This window comes from Scophthalmus maximus, chromosome 5, assembly GCF_022379125.1.
Source record: "Scophthalmus maximus strain ysfricsl-2021 chromosome 5, ASM2237912v1, whole genome shotgun sequence".
NCBI classification, from domain to species: Eukaryota; Metazoa; Chordata; class Actinopteri; order Pleuronectiformes; family Scophthalmidae; genus Scophthalmus; species Scophthalmus maximus.
In genome coordinates, this window is record NC_061519.1 from 15,083,873 (window position 1) to 15,089,952 (window position 6,080).

Here is a 6,080-nt window from a genome sequence, read left to right on the forward strand (position 1 = left end):
GAGTGAGACTTGCTTCAGTGAATATTTCAGCCTAGAGGAATTCTTTGAAGTAATGGTCTGCTAAGTAACTTCACTGCATTGAGCTCAATAGTTCCTCCACACTACTTACGGAAATGATTTTTCTTTTGCATGCACCCATATCTGAAAAACCGCACCAGAGTATCACGCTTATTTGAAATTGAAAAATATTTTCAACATTCAGTGAATGCAAAGATATATATATATATATATATATATATGTATATATAAATGTGTGTGTGTGTGTGTGTGTGTGTGTGTGTGCATTTTTGGGTGCAGCAGAAAGGATTCCAGATTTTCCAGCTCTCCTGCGATCTAATGGGTTATTTGTCATCTGCAGAGTAAAGGATTTTTAAAAGTCAAGCCAGGACCGACTCCCTCCCTATCCTTTCTCTCGCCCTCCCTCTCTTTCCCACTACCCCCCTGACACTCGCAATGGGAGATCGATAGGTTATTGATCAACTCTCTCTATCGCCAACCCACCAGACTAATCACCTTAACACCAGCCCAACTCTCTCTCTCTCTCTCTCCTTCTCTCTGCTCTCCTTCTTCTTCCCTGTTGCTCTCTGTTTCCGTCTCTCGCTCTGTTGCTCCGTCTCACACTCATTTGCAGTATAAACATCAGTTTTTCTCCATTTGGAGCTCAAAGCTGGCTTGATGAGTGTGTGTGTGTCATCACCCCCCCCCCCCCCCCCCCGGAAGTATACACTCACAGAACCTTTAAATTATCCAGATATAACAATTCACATCCTTGTATCTCCTTTTCTATTTGTCAATAATTAATACACAGGATCTGTGCATTAGATAAAACAGGAAAATTTACAATCGTGACAAGTGCTCTTCATCTATCTCTCATTCCTCTTACTCCTCCTCCTCTCCTGCGTTCCCCTGTCTCCATCTCTCGCTGTCTGTCTTTGTTCGTGGGCAAAATCGATGCTGTGTATGAAACCAGCATATTTCGCTGCCCATGCTGGAGGAGACCTGAGGGGAGGCAGATGTAGAGAATAGGGTTTACAGTAAATCTGTACATTTCTATACGTGTTTCTTTTGGTTATAGTGAATTTTTTTAAGTAATGGAAGCTGAATAAAAACCTCAAATATCTTTGGGGAGGAGTTAGCTGAGAGAAATGTGTTTTGATATGGAGTGATTTGTCTGAGCATTTTGTATCTGCCGTGTTCACTTCGCCAATAAATGCAACATTCCTTGCATGGCTGAGACAGGCGGAAGTTTATATTCGATTTCTGATTAGAGTAAAATATCCCAAATTCAATCTAATCTGCACAACATATAACATAGTCTGTCCTATAAAACCCCTCAACACACACACACACACACACACACACACACACACACACACGCACACCAGACCCTCATACTCATCTTGAATTATACAATTGACAAATTCAACAGTTTTGCAGTGCACAAAGAGAAGGGAAGTGCTGTGTTCGGAAAAAACAAAGTCAACAGACACAGAGGTCAGGATTGTTGTTGTTGTTTTTTGCCCCGGTGCTGCTGTCGATCCGGGGCCAAGCAAATGAAGTCCAATGCATCCCTTTTGGGTACAGGCAGCATGAGGTTCTCCAGTGGCACAGTTGATTTATAATCTGTTGCTTTGCCTCTGTATGAGGAAGATAAGAGTTTCCCTTATAAGCCTTTAAATGCACTGAACGACGTGATGAGAAGCAGATAATCCCTTGAGGAGAAGCAAGGTGACCTGTGACCTTTGGATATAAAATGGTTGAGGATTATATTGTTCTCAATATGAAGTGGTGGAAATGAAGTGGTGTGGAAAAATATCCTGGAATTTGTGATCCATTTAAAAAATAATCTACTTAACAAGAAGAGTTCATTGCTGATATTTCATCAACTTTAATTCCCTTCATAGCTGTGGAAACACACACTCTAACCCTTTATACAAACACACACAGCATACTCAACTGCAGAGACAATATGGCTGTGCAAAACACCAAGCGCGCACACACTCACACACACACACACACACACACACACACACACACACACACACACACTTCGCAGGAGAATTGATTGACCATGTCTCAATACGTCTCTTGTTCTGTTACTTAGCAACCGGTGCCTGGCAGGATATGGATGCTGGAGAAGTTGTACCACTGTGCATTTTCACTTGATAAAGAGATATGATTAGAGAAAATGTCACCATCACTGCTGCATGTGGTGAAAGGCTGAAAAAAAAAAGAATCACAAATTTAAGAGGAAACATGATCTTTTCATCTTGATGTTTTCTTAAACTTTATGCCTTAATCCTGGACCTATTTTAAAAAGCTCAGAAGGAGAATTATAATCAATGACAAGAATATCACAGTTTGGATCTACAGCATTGTGCAAAATGAGCAAGCAAGATAAATAGTTGTTTAGGGCAATATGATTGTTTTTATTCATAAATGTGAAAACAAACGATTTTTCATGGGTAAAACCAATCTTTGCTAAATGTATTTATGTTTTTTCATAATTACAGACACTGTTGAAATGTAGGAAAATCATATTTATATCATCCAAATGCACAGTTTTATGTGAAACAGGTGAATTTACTTTCTACTCTGATTTATTAGATGTTACTGTAATAAGGCTGGCCTATACTTTTTTTTTATACTGCTGCGATATACATAGGGGGAGACAATAAACTGCAAAGTTAATGTCTAAAACAAAATATAGGTGATAATAAATCCATAATATCTTCTTTTATCAGGTCTTTTAGAAATTGCTTTGATGATTATGCTCTGCTTGCAGTGAAAGACTTTCAGCATGTTCAATAATATCATTGAAAACAAACCTATATCACGTATTGTATGACACAACCTCCTAGGGGATCCTTGTATCTCATTCAAACCTTTAATTATTGCGCATAGAAAATAAAAATACTCAATACTAACATCGACTGCAATAGATATTTAGAGTCATGTTTGGCTAAAATTTGCAGCAAAAAAAAAAATGACAATACCATTTTGTAGTCAGGCACTGTACATTTGGAATGTAGAGAGGAAAACACCTGATTTTAAAATTGATCAAAATGACTGTTGAAAAATTTCCTTTAAAATAATTCATTTCACACTCGTGTTAAAAGCTGCGTCCAGGCAGAGTGCAGGACATGTGGGGGATCTAATATTTTTCCCCCACCTGGAAATTCCTTAGTTGTCCCTGACACTTGAATCTCAGCATGTCTGCTTTCTGCCAACATGTTTATTTATTTTTTTCCTTTTCGACTGAGGCTTGTTCTTGCACAGTGAAACATGTAATCAATACATTTTGTTCATCTTTTTTTTAAAAACATGAAGACGTGCTATCAGCTCCATATTTTCTCGTGTTAAACAGCAGATAGCTTTATCTCTTTTTGGGGGTTGAACAACTACTTCATTTTTAATGCTGTGTTTGCACACACAGTGCAGCCTAACTCAGTTCAGTGGTGCACACAGGGAACCTCAGTACATTTTGACAAACCGACAGAGCAAACTTGTGGAATGCTTTTGCTGCTGGATGAGATATTCTTTGCTCTGTTCTTCTTGGTCTTTTACTTTTTCTTCATTTTAATATAAAAGGCCCCATTTGTGTCAGTCTTTCTCAGTGAGAGAACCTGTGTGATGAACATGTGACTGTTTCTCACAAGGTGACCAGGAATTATGGCACATATAAGAAATTACAATAATTTCTCGAATGATGGTTGTGGGGACTTTGCACTCATCATATTGTTTTTAATAAATACAGACACTGACATGAATTTAATAAACCAGTTAGAAACAATGATCTTACTGTCCAACCGCCCTGTTACAGTACAGGCATCTATTATAACGAAGTATAGCCTAAGAATAAAACAATCAAAACAATAGAAAGTTTTTTTCTTTTCTTTTACTTTTTGTTCGATTAAATAAACCAATATATTTTTGGGGTTTGCTTGATCATAATCGAAATAAGCTCTTGCAAGTGAACTAACGTCGGCGTAAGAAGCTGAATTACAGACAAACACGGATCTCATATGATTAACTTCATTTGAAAATAGGAGGAAATAAAACAGCTTCTGCTGACTTTTATTTCTCCGATAAATATTTTCGGTGTCAGTCATTCATGTGCTACAGGTCAAAGCCTAACCATGCGACCACCTCACACCAGAGCCTCTGTTTAGCAAACAGCGCCGAGTGAGAATGAAGTGATCGATGATCAATATATCGAACGCAGTCGATCAATTTCTGAACTTTAGGGTAAACAGCTTAATCACGGGGCTTTATGACGTCCAGAAATAACATTCGGTGTGGACGGGCTTCTCCTTTTTAATTTATGGGCTGTACTTTGCTCAAATTGTGTTTTGCCCACGGAACTGATGACAATGTCGATATTTATTAATAAAATCTGTTAAGTAAAATAAGAAAAAGCTGCAGTGAAAAGCTTCGGCTCAGATTTTCATTTAGTGGGTCTATTTTGTGTCGGAGGACAGGAGGCCTACAACTCACATGGGGCAAAATACATGCAACCAGCAATAACGCTTGTGTGTGTTCTCATGTTCTTCATTTCCTAAAAACGAAGAAGCCATAAATATCAATCAATTAATTTTTTCTTCTGTTCGTACCAAAATTTCAAATATTAATGGAAAATAAAAAAATTGGAAAGTTGATTTTTTTTGCAGCATATAGTAAAACTTCCAGTGTTCACAATATAAATTAATTTAACGTATTGACTGTGTGCATTTTAAAAGCTTAATATTGTTTTATTTTGCACACCCACTTTGAATAAAATGGAGAATCGATTCTCTCTGAGCATATGACGTTTTATTTGTGTTAACGTTGAATAAACTTACTAAATAAAGCGGATTTAAATTTTTGTTATTTTCGATTAAAGATTCATAAATTCATCTAAATCATCGAGACTAAACATCCCTTTAAAAAGACTAATGACACAACAAAAACAAACAACTTATTTGTGTTTGAAAGCTCCTCACCTTTCCTTACTAAAACTGCACACACACACACACACACACACGCATACGCACACACACACGCGGGTTGTACATGCATCAATCACCTGCACCGAGCCCGGTGCTGATGCCAGAGTGTCCGGTTGTTCTGTTAGTGAACAGACTGATTAGAGCTAAAACACTGAACACAGGACCGTATGCAAAATTACAAACAGCAAATGTAGTTAAAAAGAAAAAAATTCAACAACATTTTTATTATTATTATTATTATTAGTAGAAGTTTCAGCAGACCTTGTATTTGTAATTGCATTGTTAAACCGTTGTTGTTGAATTTTCAGTTTAATCATAAACTGAGCTCTTGTAAAGCAGCAGATCACTTTCCCACAGATTTTTTTCCTTTTTTTTCCCCCAGTGTCATATTGAAATATTAATAACGGAATATTATTTTGTGTTCATATGGACTCTCCAGGTTCTGTGGAGAGGTATCTGGGCGTTTTGGTGAACTTCACAACGAACCAGTGTTGTGTCCTCTGCAGCGTTGGGATCCTAACTTACTTTGTGACCTCCTTCCCTCGCCCCCCCCCCCCCCCCTCCTCCTCCCTCAACCGGCATGCGCCACGTCATTAATCTCTGTCAATCAATACTTCGATCAGGTTTATCACTAAGCGCATAAATGCAAAACCATACAGTCCGTGGGAAAACAAAGTTTATCTGTAAAGGAACTCCTGTGTCCGGAAACTGATACCGACTGTATTTTACGCAAAATCCGCGTTTGTAGGCCATCATCACCTGTCAGGTTGTGTCCCGCGTGCACAGGTAGACGAACACGTTGCTCACAACGTAACGCAACGTGGAGATGGATTTTTTTCCTTCTCTCCAAACCGAACTAAATTCAGCCTGAGTTAAAACCGTGAAATATCCAACGTGGGGTTTTGTTTCCACCTGCCGCGTTTTTTCAATTCCCGGTGAGGGAGACTATGGAGCAATCTCTGCTCGTGCCCGCCCCATATTTTAAATACACGGAGACGCGCTCCCATTTCTCTGACACGTGGCTCAGCCTGCCCTTAGTGGACGCGCTGTTGGTCCAGAGATGAGATATCGCCCTGGAGAGCTCCCGTCCAC